Raw genomic sequence first — 15,583 nt, forward strand, 5'->3', positions numbered from 1 at the left:
AAAGATTCAAAGGGTTTTGATTTTTGAAATTAAAAGAATCTGGGCCCTTTTATAGCAGACCCCTTTGCTGCACTTACTAACGTCACCGAACGTGTTCGTTGTATCATTATTTGGATCTTAAGCTCGCCGAACATGTCTGAACAATGAACAAACCTAAAGGTTAATTCAGCTGACCCGAGGAGTCCGCATTATGAACTTCGGCAAATCACCCTTTGGATTTCTTGTCACCAATCTTAACAATGCACTTTGCAATCTTTTCATGTTCAAAGGGCAGAAAAGAATGAGTCCACCTAGTGCTTTCAGCGCATTTCCCTTTTGGTTATGGCCTCGCCTAATCTGCCCTTATCTATCTTTCAACATTTTCTCCACCTGCACTCACAACGTACATTATCCAAAAGAAATAAAAATAAAAGTAAATACTTTGGTGGCCTCCCTAGAAGCGTCTTATTTAATGTTGTGGAACGACATAGTCCTCAAACTTCAATAATCATTCTTGTAACATTCCAAAAAATGGTAGACTAAACTAGAGTCTAACATAAAACTAGTAGGCTAAGTTAGAAGCTTGACATTAGGGTTAGAGCCTCAAAAATACCTCCCCGTAACTTGAAATTGGTGTTTTAGTGTTAAGAAGTCAAGGTCTAAACCCCAAGGACCAACCATGGGTCCTCGAGGAAAAGACCCAAAAATGTGACATAGGCAGTGACCCACGAGGGCACCTACGCCCCGTAGGTGGGAGTCGTGGGTCAAGACCCCTCAAAACAAGCCCCAGTCAAGGACCAATGTCTCACCAGCATGGGTCATGGTCACATCCACGGTCCTTCAACAAAGAAAATGAGAATAACCTCAACCTCATTGATTCTTGTGAAATGCCTTCTACAGTGAAAGGGCCCACGCAGTGGTCATTAGGATATTCATGCTCAAGACCTCAAAAAATTCCTCGCACTTTAATCAGTTGTACATTGGTTTGGTTTCATTAAATGTAGCATTCCTTGGAGTGGATGGTAACCAAATTTCTCCAACTTCCGTGATGATATTAAGATTTACATCAACTATATTTCTGACACCATAATTGTGTCCATAGCGTCACTTCCATCGAGATCCATGTTTTCTCCTGTAGCTAAATACAACAAAAACAAAAAACAAGAAACCAACTACAAATAAACAAGTTCACAAGTTAACTTTGCAATTGAACTCTTAGCCATCACTCCCAGGCAATGGCGTCATTTTTGGTAACGCTCAAACTATCCTCAAAAAACATTAAGAGAATAAGCGATCATTGTAAATAAAAATATCCAACTAAGAGTCGGAGTCGAATCCACCATGGAGTGATATAGTGCAAAGATTACAACTAGGAAGTCAGAAATGCAACCTATTTCTTGTAGCTATTAAATAGAGGAGCGAAAATTCCACCAAGTTTAACCAAAATAGTTGCAATTTAATTATCACCACAAAATTAACAAAACAAAAGTTTGCAATTAAGAGAATGATCTAGGAGTGTGGGGTTTAGCATTGATATCATAAAAGGGGTCAATGTACTTTCTCTAAAATTACTAGACAATCATGAATATGATGGGTCACCATTAATAATACCAATCTTCTTTCGATCTTAAAGTATCATGGAACAAAATCTCCTTTTGGTCTCATTTATACTACTTACAAATAAACCAATTACTTAAAAAAAAAACATCTCTCCTTCAAGCAGATTCAAAAATGAACAAACGCCTACAATTCCTTTTTCAAGAGAAAAATAGAAATCAAATCCACATTGCAAGTACCATTGCTATCCAACCACTTTTATTAATCCCTTTTGGGAATAAATCAAAGATCTGACCAAGGGTTAAGTTGGCCACCTTAACCTATCAATTAATTTCATGTTAAATAGCTTGAATACATGATTAAAAAACAATAAAATAGAGCAAGACACTAAATCCACTAAAATATATCAACACCCAACCCCATAATCAAACCCATAGACCTTGGGGTTTTTGCCACACATAATAAAATGGAAAGAAACTAAATCCAGAGTCAATTCATCTATTGATTTGCAGATAATAAGCAAGAATTTTCAAGACCCACTTCGAATTTCACCCTCCAAATGTTGATTATGAAAGTATCCAAAACCCTCAAGACTAGGGAGAAACGATAAAATCTTTAAAGTTAATGTCTAAAAGTTGAAATGCATAAAATTATGAAAATGAGAACAACTCTTTTCAAAAATATTATGAAAATGAAAAAGGTCTTTAAAAAAAACAAAAAGAAAATAAAAGAATTTTTCTCACAATGTTAGAAATATGCAAACATTTTTTACATCCTTCAATTTTGATTTCTGTAAATCTGAACCAGCATGTTTTTATAGAGACTAATCTATTAATATTTAATTTTGTTACCCTTAATTAAAAGGTTGGCATAGTAGGGTTAGAGTTGTATGTGTATCTATGTATCTACAACATCTATGGCAGCCGAGTTCGCAGCTTTAAGAAAATATATATGTGTATGTATATTTATATAACTATGGCAAATGAATGATAAGCTTTGAGAAGATACATATGTATATCTATCTATTTGTGTATCTATGTCATCTATGATAGGCAAGTAGGATGCTCTAAGGGGATATATGTATATTTGTGTATCTATGAATTGTCACACAAGTTTTAAGGTCTTGGTTCTCTTTCCAAATTTGATGTATGCTTCTCGAAACTATCTCACAGATATTTGATTCTTGATACAATCTACTTCTTCCTCCTCATCTTCTAAGTATGTATATATCCACAAATGATACACCACAATCAAAAATGTCCAACCAAATAAGAATGTGACATGTCCTAAAATTTAATATATGTATGATATGAAATAGATACACATTCATATGAAAAGAGCATATGTCACGATTTCGGTCGTTGTAAGTGGCACCCACACTAAATCACCTAGTGGAAGAACCAACTACCAACCTAAAATTGACCTAACATATAATTTCTAAACCAAGACATAAATTAATTATTAAGAAAATATTTTTAAAAGAAACTAAGGAATTGAGTCCCCATAAACTCAATCAATAGGCAAAATATTTATGCGGAATAAACCCCTACAAACTGAAAGTGGTAATATAAAAAATCCAACGTAATCAATTATGGGGATGCAACCCTGAAAAACTTATAAAACATAATATGCTAGTCTAATGTCTATTTCCTAAAGGATGGACAAGAAATGATAGAAGAACCCATGACAGCCAGAAATAGTAGCTCACCCTTAATTCGAAGTCAAACGTTTCTTAACTGAGGTCTCAAATCAATCGTTGAAAGATGCCATGTTCTCGACGTAGAAAGAACATGTGCAATATCAGTACACAAACCATAATGTACTAGTAATATCACACAACCCATACAAGATATAAATGTAAACAATTTACTACATTATAATAACATAAGACAACACAAAAAACAACAATCACCAATATATGTAGACTTCGAGTCACAATATCATGAAACAACTAATACCTGGATGCATGTCCCTCATGATCACAAATGTAAATGCTCGGCCCTCTCAAAGAACCATAAATACCTACCTGGTCCTCTCATGGAACCCACACATAAACTGTTAGTGTACAAGTGTGATACTCGAGACAACCAGAGTTAGTAATTATACTAGACGTGGTATCAGAGCCAACCGTTAGTAATTATACCAAGCATGGTATCCAAGCCAACCATTAGTATTCTTGTATTGTCGTGGTACCCAAGAAAACCAACAATCACAAATAATCATGCACAACCACAAACACAATGAGCAATACCACTTGAAAGTCACAGAAACAAGCCCATTGCATGAGATTATTAACTTGAGGTCATTTCATATTTTTCCCTATGTTTTCCCTAACATGCCTTGCACAAAGGATACTATAAAGTAGTAGACATGCATACATACATCAATCGAAAAAGATACAACCAACACCTACCTCGAATTAAGCCTCTTGGACACTCTAAAGAACCTGAGCTTTCCCCTTTTGAAGTGCCTTGGCTTGTTCTTTGTCTAAAATAAAAAATAAATTCAAAAATCAATCACAAAGTGACTAATTATGCCCAAATCCTAGCACCATGCCAATTTATGATCATCCTCTCTAACTTGGGACTTTTTCCACCATGAAATCATGCAAGAACCCTCTGTTATGCCGTAATTTTACTATCTTTAGAAAAATCACTTTTGAAATGTTCTAAGCATAAAATAATTTGAGAAAAATACTTAGAAAAGAGTCGCCACTTAATTTTTGTAAAGAAATTAAGAAAACTTAAAATGTAAAAAGACTCTAACAGATTAAGTCTTTAAAAATTTAGAGAAAATGGATAAGAGGTTCTCATTTAAACTTCAAGAAGGTTTTTAAAGCATTTGAAGTGTCCGCTAACAGACGGTTAACCTACGACTTGGTTAGAATATATTTTGACTATTTTTTAGAAAAATGATTATAAAAAAAATTATAATATTAACTTGAAAAAATAGTTAAACAAATTTTTTTATTATTTTTAAGAAAAGGGGACCTTAATTGAAATATTTGAATTGAATGCAAGTGATTAGAATTTTAATAAAACTAGATTAATTATAATTTATTTGAATCATTTTAGAAAAAGTAATTTACAGCAATGATAAACTATTTTAAATTAATTGATGAATAAATAAAAGTTTGACTAAAGATTATCAATTAAAGTATAAGAGTTGATAAATAATTAATTTTATTAAAATAAACACACATAAAGAATATAGTTCATCTTTTGGGGAATTCAATTAAGTTATTTAAAGTTAGAGTTAATTTTAAAAAAATAACAATAAGTATTTATAATGAAATATTTAAGAGAGTAAAAGAGAGTTTGAATTTGAGCCATTTGGGCCTGAATTCACTGTTGCCGGAAAGGGTGGACTTTCATCCCATTTTCTTGGGTGTTCAACTTCCAATCCATGTGTACCAGCTTCCTATTGACGAGGCTGACTAGATAAAAGATAGAATTGGGCCTTTGGCCCAATCGAGAAGATACGAGGAGAGGAGATAGAGTCCATGGCGAACTCGGAGCAGATTTCACATGCAAACATAAATAAATAAAAATATAGGTAACAATTCGATGGTTTAATATACAAAAAAATAGTGAAATGGAATGAGTGGTACTGCCTATTTATCACCATAGGAACAAAACAGTTCTTAATTAGCAATTAATTATGACAAGAACCAAGTAAATTAGGCATGAGAAAAACATTATTCAACAAAATACACTTATACATTAAAGGTAGTGGTAAACAAACAACCACTAGTTAATATAAACTAAACTAAAAGACCAAAACCATAAGACATTAAAGAATGAACTAGCTTATAAGGCTAAAAAAAAAAATTAAGAACTCTTGTCAAGACACACAATAAAACAACATAGTAATTGATTCTGAGGTTGAAGTCAATTCCAAACTCCATTTAATAAGATGATCATACTAGCAAGGCACAAAATTAAGAAAATAATATGGAGGAAAAAGAATCTAAAACCAAAATCTATAAAGAACTAAGAAACAATACCTCACACTTTATGTCAATTCATTTATCTAAAACATATTGCTCTAGATACGACTTTTATCTATAAGGAAATCAAATCAAGCTACTATACTAGAACTAAACCAAAACAAGTAAATGTGTACCTAGATAAAGATATTAAAGATCAAAATAAACACGCTCAAGTCCTCCACTAAAACTGAAGCAGTAGATGTGTTCATACACATTATGGACATACTATCAAGCAGCGACCACACTTCAAAATAAGGATAATTATTTATAACGGCATGTTACCGTCATTACAGAAAAGTCATAGGGGAAAACTTTTGCGCCAGAAAACTTTTTGGTAGTAACTTGAGATTTTCCAGCCTAGTCCAGATTTAGATGAAATCGGAGTCAGTGAGGTCTAGGGAGATCTGGTAACAAATGAGAGGTTTAATATTGAATGTGATTGCATGAGTGGATAGCTAAGACGTTAAGGAATCCGTGCGACTTTACGTGATTGAATTCGGGCAAATAGAACTCCCGAAACTGATTTTAGCGTTAACGGGTAGTTGCTGAGTGTTATGGGATGAAGGTGTGTTGTGAAATGGGGGTTTGATGCTCTTAATTTGACTCTATGTTTCTTTACAAGCCGCTAGGGCAGGATTATTCCCGCCAAAGCGGCGTTGCTTTGGTGGGATGGGGGCGGCCATAGCGCGCCAATCACGACTTAAGTCAAAAATAAACCCCAAAACGTCTTTATTCTGTAATTTTCATTCTTGAAAGTTAGGAGATGAACCAGGGCGACTTCTTGACAGTTTTTCACCATTCTTAAAGCTAAAGGTAAGGTTTTACTCCCTGAATTCGTCTTTCGATCTGTAAAATATAAATTCATGGGTAATTATTGTTGGGGAAGGGTTTTGGGACTATTTTGGATGGTGGGAAAAACCCTAGTTGTACCTTAGGATCATAATTTAGGCCTTGGGTTATTGGGTTCGTCATAATCCAGGTAATTAGAGCTTAATTATTGATCCCCATTATGAATTGTTTGTTTGTAGAAATAGAACAAGCGGAAAGGATTCGGAAAGGGAAGAATCAAGTTTCTTAGGAGGATTCAAGCTTGTTTTCGAGGTAGGTGATGGTTGATTTCTTGTTTGTGTGATGTATGCTAGAAATTGCTTCATTGTAATGTATGTATGTATACGAATATTGCACTATTGATCACACCTAATGCAATGGGTATGAATGAATGATTGTATGCCATGAATCAACACTTGATTGTATGATTTGAGAATGTACATTGTGATTGTGATTGTGGCTGGTTGAATGGATTGGGTGTTACGTTCCAACACACTAACTGGGATCGGATGTCACGTGTCGACATACATATTGGAATGGGTGTCACATCTGACACACTAATTGGGATTGGGTACCACGATCCGGTACACTAACCGTTTGGGTGTGAGTTCCATGAGAGGACCATTGACTTGTCATTTATGCGTAATTACTTGATACTGAAATGATAATTGATGTTGTATATGTTTGGTATATGTGTGTTTTACTTGTTGTGATTACTCATATATGTTGTGCTTACTAGGATAGTCGTGTGATCCTACCAGTACACTATGGTTGTGTACTGATACTGCACTTGCTCTTTCTTGCTGAGTACAGGGCATCTTAAGGCGGCTATTGACAGACCTCGTTTTGAAGACCAGTGATCCATTTGAATTCAAGGGTGAGCGAGTTCTTCCAAGTTGCCATAAGTTCTCTATGTTTTAGTCCACTCTTTCGGACTCAGACTTTCTAGTTAGATATTCGTATGTTTAATTGGGTTGTACCCATTTTATTTAAACTTATGGTTCTTGTTAGAGTTTTGGTACATTGACTATCAGTTTCTAGGGAATATTTCTGCAATGCTTTGATAGTCATTATTAGACTTTTGGAGTTTATGGGAACTCTACTTTATTCTTAAATTTAAACCTGCTTCCATATCTTTAAATGTGTACTTCTTGAGTTAGCTAATTAGTATTAATGGTTCTCCCACCAAAGGGTTAGTGTGGGTGTCAATCACGACGGTCTAGGTAATGGCAAAGTTAGTATCAGAGCCCTAGGTTCGTTGATCTCGGTGTACCAAACCTAGTCTAGTAGAGTCTTGCGGTACAGTACGGACACGTGTGTACTTTTCTTCGAGAGGCTATAGGACTTAGGAAATTCTCTATTTTCTCTTGACATCTTTCGTGCTATAACTTGATTCCAATAGGTATCTGGTGATCTGAATTGGTGTCTAACCTCATTAACTCTTTTGTCCGCAGATGGTTAACACTATGTTTAATGGTGTCAGGCCCACAGCTCCCGTAAATGACCCAGTTGAGGAATCCGCAGCGAGAGGTCGCGGTCGAGGTAGGGGTAGATGGAGAGCAAGAGGCAGAGGCAGAGGAAGAGTAGCACCCGCTAGGGGTGGAGATCCGGTGGAGAATGCTCCCAGAAATGAGAATCCTCCCGCGCATCATGAAGAGATAGAGGAGAGAGTTGAGGTTGAGAATGATGAGTATGTTGGACAAGGGGAAGAGGTGCAGGCTGAGACTACATGAATTCCTCCCTTAGACCCAGTGTTAGCTTAACAGATTATGTCTTTCATGAAGGGATTGGTTGGTCCTGGAGTTCTTCCCGCCGTTCAAGCAACTCAAACTCCCGCCAACCCCCTATTGATATTAATGTCCCCTAGGTGGGTGGAACTGTAGGTACTGATGCATTCTTTCGTCATTTGTTAGGTCCTGTGATGACTGGGAATGAACACGAGATGTTGACTAAGTTTCTGAAATTGAAGCCTCCGGTATTCCATGGTTCTGAGAGTGAGTAAGCATGTGAGTTCATCATAGATTGTTATGAGAGGCTGCATAAGTTGGGTATTGCTCATCAGCATGGAGTAGATTTTGTGAATTTCCAGCTACAAGGTGAGGCTAAGCAGTGGTGGAGAGCTTATGTGGAATGCAGATCTTCAGCTTTACCTTCACTCACTTTCACCCAGTTTCATGCTATATTCTTTGAGAAATATGTGCCCCGGACCTTGAGAGATCGTAAGAAGGATGAGTTCATGTCTTTGGAGCAAGGTGGTATGTTTGTGGCTGCTTATGAGGCTAGGTTCTATGCTTTGTCTAGATATGCTACGCAATTGGTGACTTCTGAGAAAGAGAGGATCCGTCTAATCGTCAAGGGATTGAACTCTGAGTTACAGGTATTGTTTGTGCACATGACTTCTGCAGGGAAAATTTTTAACGAGGTAAAGGATTTTTTGAAGAAAGTGGAAGGGGTGAGACGCGATGGGAAGGCGAAGGCGTTGGCTAAGAAAGCTAAGAGCACAAGTAAATCTCAAGGTTCCTACTCCAGAGGTTCAGGAAGGCCGACTTTTGCAGCCTAGCCAATTCAGTCCGCTATGCCCACTTCTACAGGTAATTACTCGGGAACTCCACCATAGAATTTGATTTATGATTGCCAGGGAGTCACGCCTTCGACGGGCAGCAGGCCATCTTTTGAGCACACTTGTTATAATTATGGAGAACCTAGGCATATGAGGAGAGATTTTCCTCAACCGCGCATGTTGGATTCTACACACCAATAGACTAGAGCAATGGTACCTGCAGGAAATGGTAATAATGGTCGAGGGCATCCAGAAGGTGGCCGAGGAGGAAATCAGTAAGGTTGTGGAGGTCGGGGAAATGGTAACGCGGGCAGAGGTACAGTGCAACCAAGTAGGGAAATCGCCCGTCATAATGACAGGGCTTAGTGTTTTGCCTTTCCAGACAAGACCGAGGTTGAGGCATCTGATGCAGTGATCACATGAACCATTCGTGTAGTATGAGGATGTACATAGATTACTGGCAGTTGAAGAAGGTCACTATTCAAAACAAGTACCCATTGCCTCGGATAGATGATATTTTCAACCAGTTGCAAGGTGCGTCAGTTTTTTCTAAGATTAATCTAACGTCTGGTTACCATCAGTTAAAGATTAGGCCTGAGGATGTACCTAAGACATCATTTAGGCCCTACTATGGGCACTACAAGTTTTTAGTCATGTCATTTGGGTTGTCAAATGCGCCTGCAACTTTCAAAAGTTTGATGAATGGTATCTTCAAGTCGTTTCTTGATTTGTTTGTTATAGTATTTATTGAAAAAGATTTAAGCGGTTAAGAATTCAGCTCGGCCTAGCCCTATGACTGAAGTTAGGAGTTTTGTGGGGCTCGCTAGCTACTATCATCGATTTGTGAAGAACTTCGCTACTATTGCCATGCATTTGACAAGATTGACCAAAAATGAGGTACCCTTTGAATGGACTGAAAAGTGTGAAGAGAGCTTTCAAAAGCTCAAGACTTTCTTGACCATAGCACCTATTCTAGCACTACCGGTGGAAGGTAAGGACTTTATTGTTTATTGTGATGCTTCACATTTGGGTTTGGGTGTTGTGTTAATGCAAGATAAGAATGTTATAGCTTATGTAGTGCGGAAGTTGAAGGTGCATGAGAGAAATTACCCAACACATGATTTAGAGTTGGCAGCGGTAGTGTTTGATCTTAAGATTTAGCGGCATTACCTCTATGGTGTTAAGTTTGAGGTGTTTACTGATCATCGTAGTCTACAATATGTATTCACTCAAAAGGATCTAAATTTGAGACAGCGAAGGTGGATAGAGTTACTCAAGGATTATGATGTGACCATCCAGTATCATCCGTGTAAGGCAAATGTAGTGGCAGAAGCGCTAAGCCGGAAGGCGGTGAGTATGGGTAGTCTAGCTTGCTAAAGTGTATCCAAGCGACCTTTGGCAAAGGAAATTCAAACTTTGGAATCTAAGTTCATGTAGTTGGGAATCTCAGAGAAAGGTGGGGTGTTAGCTAGCATTGAGGTAAGGGCCACCTTCCTTGAGGATATTAAGGCCAAACGGTTTGAGGATGAGAATTTGAATCGGCTTAGAAAAAAGACAGTATTATGCAAGGCACAAGTGACCACTCTTGATGCAGGGGGGTGCTCAATTTTAAAGGAAGGATTTGTGTCCCTCGAGTAGATGACTTGATTCAGAAATTGTTGACAGAATCTCATGGTTCATTGTATTCTGTTCATCCGGGTGTGACCAAGATGTACCAAGACTTGAAGCAACTATATTGGTGGTCAGGCATGAAGAAAGATATAGAGAAGTTTGTGGCTAAGTGTCAAAATTGCCAGCAAGTAATATATGAACATCAAAATTCAGAAAGTTTCCTTCAGAGATTGCCAATTCCGGAATGGAAGTGGGAAATAATAGCTATGGATTTTTTAGTTGGTCTTCCGGAGACTTTGGGAAAGTTTGATTCTATATGGGTAGTGGTTGATAGATTGACTATGTCAGCCCATTTTATTCCAGTCAAAATAGATTATAATGCGCAGCAATTGGCTAAGGTGTATGTAAAAGAGATAGTAATGTTGCACGGGGTGCCCCTTTCTATCATCTCAGACCGTGGTACGTAGTTCACATCCAAGTTTTGGAGGAAATTACATAATGAATGGGCACACAACTCACTTTTAGTACAGCTTTCCATCCATAGATAGACGGGCAGTCGGAGAGGACTATCCAAGTGTTAGAGGACATGTTAAGGGCATGTGTGATTCACTTTGGAGGACATTGGGATAAGTTCCTACCGTTGTGTGAGTTCTCATATAATAACAGCTACCACTACAACATAGATATTGCACCGTTCGAGACACTTTATGGGAGGGGATGTAGGTCACCCATAGGATGGTTTGAGGCTTGAGATGTAAAACCTTTGGGGGATGACTTGGTAAAGGATGCTCAAGATAAGGTAAGAAGCATTCAAGCTAAGCTTTTAGCAGCCTAGAGGAGATAGAAGAAGTATGCAGACCATAAGGTAAGAGACATGGCATTTCAGACTACTGAGAAGGTTCTTCTTAAGGTGTCACCTATGAAAGGTGTGATGAGATTTGGCCAGAAGGGTAAGCTTAGTCCTCGATACATTGGACCATTTGAAATTCTTGACTGTGTAGGGCCAGTAATGTATTGATTGGCTTTACCTCCTAACCTATTGGGAGTTCATCCGGTATTTCATGTATCCATGTTGAATATATATCATGGTGACGTGGATTACATTATAAAGTGGGACTCACTGTTGTTAGACAAAGACCTCCAATATGAGGAGGAACTGATTGTAATTTTTGATAGTGATGTCCGGAAGCTAAGGACCAAAGATATTAAATCTGTGAAAGTTCAATGGAAGCATCGTCCAGTTAAGGAAGCTACTTGTGAAATTGAGAAGGACATGTGTGACAAGTATCCCCAGTTGTTCGACGATCCAGGTACTACTCCATTCTTACTTTAGCCTATTTTCCTAAGTTTGTCACTCGGGACGAGTGATGGGTAAATCGGTATCTATTGTAAAAAACTGCTCCCGTCGTTATAGAAAAGCCATCAGGGAAAATGTTTGGGCCAGAAAACGTTTTGGTAGTAACTTGAGATTTCCTTGCCTAGTCCAGATTTGGACGAAATCAGAGTCAATGAGATCTAGGGAGATCTGGTAACAAATGAGAGGTTTAATATTGAATGTGATTACATGAGTGGATATCTAAGATGTTAAAGAACCCGTACGACTTGATGGGATTGAATTCGGGCAAATAGAACTCCCGAAATTGATCTTAGCATGAACGGGTAGTTTCTAAGTGTCATGGGATGAAGGTGTGTTGTGAAATGGGGGTTTAAAGCTCTTATATTGACTCTTTGTTTCCGTGCAAGCTGCTAAGAAGGGATTATTCACGCCAGGGCAAGGACGTTGTTGCGGGATGGGGGACGCCATAGCGGGCCAGTCACGAATTAAGTCAGAAATAAACCCCAAACATCTTTATTCTGCAATTTTCGTTCTTGAAAGTTAGGAGACGAACTAGGGCGACTTCTTGACAGTTTTTCACAATTCTTGAAGCTAAAGGTAAGGTTTTTACTCCCTGAATCCATCTTTTGATCCGTAGAATGTAAATTCATGGATAATTATTATTGGGGGAGGGTTTTGGAACTGTTTTGGATGGTGGCAAAAACCCTAGTTGTACCTTAGGATCATAATTGTGGTCTTGGGTTATTGGGTTAGTCATAATCCGGGTAATTAGACCTTAATAATTGATCCCCTTTATGAATTACTTGTTTGTAGACCTAGAACAAGTGGAAAGGATCCGAAAAGGGAAGAATCAAGTTTCTTAGGAGGATTCAAGCTTGTTTTCGAGGTAGGTGATGGTTGATTTCTTGTTTGTGTGATGTATGCTAGCAATTGCTTCATTGTAATGTATGTATGTATACGAATGTTGCACTATTGATCACAGCTAATGCAATGGGTATGAAAGAATGATTGTATGCCATGAATCAACACTTGATTGTATGATTTGAGAATGTACATCGTGATTGTGATTGTGGCTTATTGAATGAATCGGGTGTTACGTTCCAACACACTAACTGGGATCAGATGTCACGTGCCGACATACACATTGGAACGGGTGTCACGTCCGTCACACTAATTGGGATTAGGTACCACGTTCCGGTACACTAACAGTTTGGGTGTAGGTTCCATGAGAGGACCATTGACTTGTCATTTATGCGTAATTACTTAATACTGAAATGATAATTAATGTTGTATATGTGTGTTTTACTTGTTGTGATTACTCAAATATGTTGTGCTTATTGGGATAGCCGTGTGATCCTACCAGTACATTGTGGTTGTGTACTAATATTACACTTGCTCTTTCTTTGTTAAGTATAGGTCATCTTCAGGCGGCTACTGACCGACCACATTTAGAAGACCAGTGATCAATTTTCTTCCAGGCTGCAATGAATTTTAGTCCACTCTTTCGGATTCAGACTTTCTAGTTAGATATTCGTATGTTTAATTGGGTTGTACCCATTTTCTTTAGACTGATGGTTCTTGTTAGAGTTTTGGACATTGACTTTCAGTTTCAAAGGAATATTTCTGCAATGTTTCTATAGTCGTTGTTAGACTTTTGGAGTTTATGGGAACTCTACTTTATTCTTACATTTAAACCTGCTTATGTATCTTTAAATGTGTACTTCTTGAGTTAGCTAATTAGTATTAATGGTTCTCCAACTGGAGGGTTAGTGTGGGTGCCAATCACGACTGTCTGGATCGTGACAATAGTAGCAAGGGAGAAATCAATCTTTTACAAAGTATTTAGCCTAAAGAAATAACAGCAAAATTGATTGGATAAGTCAGGAAATGCTAATATCACATACAGTAGTGAAAACGAACAAAAAATGAGAACCAACTATCTAAAAATCGAACATTTTGATTAATAATAAGAACGAAAATAAGGCGATGAGAGAACAAGCAGATCATTTACAAAAAGGGGGGCGGACATCTTAATATCAAGGAGGTAATCATATTTCATATTGGGTTGTGAAGAGCTATAAACAAGTATCATAGGTTAAAACCAAATCGACACGAACGTCAATCCGGCTAGGCGAGAACATAGACTAGATTCCACGAGATTTGTCTAACATGGATGAGAAGTTGCTATGACAAATCAAAACGGCAAAAGAACAACCAAAACATAAATAAACAATGAAGCAACATAACACATAGCTGGCACACTCAAAATTGTGATTGAATGAACAATGGACTATCTCGAGCAAACTAAACAGATTCAGCTAGCTTTATAGATACAAAATCAAGCTGACAAATCTAAGGACCAATATACTATACTAAAGGAACTTTATCAAAGCTTTATTCATGCTTATAGCCCAAGAATTCATAAGAAAACGACTAAGAAAAATAGTAAACGAGGAAGCAAATACATTTAGCAGCAGAACATATACCTAAGCTTGAACATACAACACACCATATTGAAATAGAATTTAAGAGGGAGAGAGATTACCTAACTTGGAGCAGCGAGACTAGGACGACGAGTTTGATAGTGAAGCTTTTCCACCACTGTGAGCTTAATTCGAGCACGCAAAGAATCGATATAAAGAAAATCTAGCTCTCAATTTTTCATCCTTTTGGTATAAAAAAATATCACTACTTGTCTCCAACCTCTATCTTAAAACTTCTCTTTTTACTTGTTATCCCCCACCCCCCCACCCCTCTTTTTTTTAACAGTAAATGAAATAGATGAATATATAGACGGAAATTGGGCAGAAGCGGGCAGAATTCCAATGGATTTTTGAATTCCTACTCCCTTTTTCAAAGCAAGGGATGGGTTGTTATTGCTTTTAGATTTTGCCAGAAAAGGGGAAAAAGAGACGTGAGGATGTACTATTGACGCCGTTTGAAGGGTGATACCGATGTTGACGTTGTGAGCGTTGCTACGAATCTTGTACACGCCGTTTACTGTTGTTGTTGTCCTTAAAGCTGTTGGCTTTGCTGGATTTCTAGATTTGGGTCGGGTATAGATGTTGTTGGATCGTTGTTCTCGTGAAGAAGAAGAATGAAGCGGAGTCGGCCGGGTAATGTTATACGTGTTGCTGCTGCTTGTATTTTGTTTTGCTGGGTCTTGAGGGTTGGATAAAGAAAGATGATGTGGGCTGGGAATTGTTGAATTGGAATTGGAGTGGATTGCCTCATTTGGCCCAAAATTTGGTCTCAAAAAATTAATCAAGGATAAAGTGAGAAAGTGGATAGCATTGCAATTACACAATAATCAAATTGAATTTAATCGGTGTGCCTCGTCACAATTTAAACTAGACGAATTAACATAAATTAGTTAACGGGCTTCTTAATTATAACAAAATAAAATAATTAATTCAATTATAAAACAAATTAACTCAAAATATAAACCTAAACTTAAATATTAACTATGGATTAAATCAAAATATTTAAGTAAGAAATAAACTCTTTTGAGATGATTTTTGAATATTTATAAAATATACTAAATATAAATAAACAATATACATTATTTGAAAATTATAAAAAAGTGACAAATCTATTTAAAAATGACTTGCAAACTATATTACTATTATTTTTATTTATTTTTATTTATTTTTTAAAAAATTTATAAACCTAATTATTTTGAATCGTTTGAAATTGAAGAAACTCGATGATTAATTTATAT

This window comes from Solanum verrucosum, unplaced genomic scaffold (assembly GCF_900185275.1).
Source record: "Solanum verrucosum unplaced genomic scaffold, falcon-dt-bn FXZP01000129.1, whole genome shotgun sequence".
NCBI lineage: Eukaryota > Viridiplantae > Streptophyta > Magnoliopsida > Solanales > Solanaceae > Solanum > Solanum verrucosum.